Raw genomic sequence first — 1,639 nt, 5'->3', positions numbered from 1 at the left:
GCCACATCATGATATGAGTTATTAGTTACAAATAAATATGTGTTTGAATATTATGTGTAAATATTAAGAAGTTATAGTACAGAAAATGATGTGAAATGAAGTTAAGGTCATGTCGAGGATAAAAAAGAGGTCAGACTGTACATTGAAGAATGCAAGTAACAAATATGAATGCTGACTATAAGTGTTCAAGACACAATTACACATGATCATGGCTTACCTGTATGTCCTTCCACGAATATTTCTTTTGGCACAACTTCTATAGCAAAATATTTACACATATACATATTATAGTACATGGGGGCTGTATCCTGTGGTGAAAAGTATAAATTAAGTACAATGCAGTATAATTATTATGGTAATTTTAAGGAAATGATATTAACAAACTCATATGACACAATGGTGTTAAAATTTTATCAATAGTACTCCAAGCACTGAGTAAATAGTTTTTTTGTAAAACACAAAGAAGTGCTAAAAAAGAATTTGCTCAAATATTGTGTGATGTGTACATAATGGATTTCAGGAGGAGATGCTTCTTTTCATTCCTTACCATAACTCTGTAGATTCGTAGACCATCTCCTGGATTGCTTGTGTTGGTAACACAAGAATGAAGTTCCCTATCCCCCCTCCCCCCCTTTTTTTGTAAGCAATCGTGAATTACAAATGCTTGAGTTAAATGAGATGATGGTATTGGTTGTAGTTCATTGAATATATGTATATTTGTTTTTCAGTCTTTACATGTAACATGTTTTGCAAATTATTCATGTAAACAAAGATTATGTCATGAGTTTAAACGTAAAGGTGTTGAGTACTAGCTCATCATAACAGTTTTAGACATAAATGATTCACTAATGATGAGAATTAATATGAGATAGCTTGTCACTGGAATGTTACCTTATGAATTTTGAAGGCGAAAACAACTTCTTAAATGTTATTCATTTGTACTTAAATATTGTTATGCAAACATGGAAAATGATGCAACAAATTTATGTATAAACTTGTATATAAGTGAAATATATTAGAGCTCACATGTCAGCTAATATAAAAATGACATTTGTGTGTCGTTAGATGGAGCAAAATATGTCATGTTTTAATCTCTTTATGTAAATCACATAAAATTTTATGCACTTGTACAAAGACATGTAAGGAAAACTGTATATGAAAATGATGTTTGACATATTTGAAATGACAAGGAACTTTCAGAAAAACTGTTGGCACATCATAGGTATAGCGTGTGTTAAATGAAGAATACACACTTGTGTGGAGCAGTGATCAAACTTGCACATATCTACAAAAAATGACGAAAACTCTGCAAGTAAGTGCACTTTGTAGTGGCACTGGACACTGAACTTTACTCTGGAGGAAGGATTAAAGTAAGTAATTTATGGACTTACTTGGAATATGGTGAGCTCTCAATGTGATAGGGGATGGCCTTTTGGACATCAAAATATGTGATGGATGACGTGGTCTATGTAACAATGGCAGAACTTATGGCTTTTGCAGCGCAGGATCAAACTTTTCAACTAAACACACATCAACATGTGCTTATCCTACGCAGGTACCTTCTGGACACATGCAGTTTATCATCGTCTGCAACGTTTTAGACTTGAGGCTCAACTGTTCTCTGTAGTTGCACTGATGG

The sequence above is a fragment of the Schistocerca gregaria genome, chromosome 6 (assembly GCF_023897955.1).
Source record: "Schistocerca gregaria isolate iqSchGreg1 chromosome 6, iqSchGreg1.2, whole genome shotgun sequence".
Taxonomy (NCBI): Eukaryota; Metazoa; Arthropoda; class Insecta; order Orthoptera; family Acrididae; genus Schistocerca; species Schistocerca gregaria.
This window is presented reverse-complemented; position numbering follows the sequence as displayed.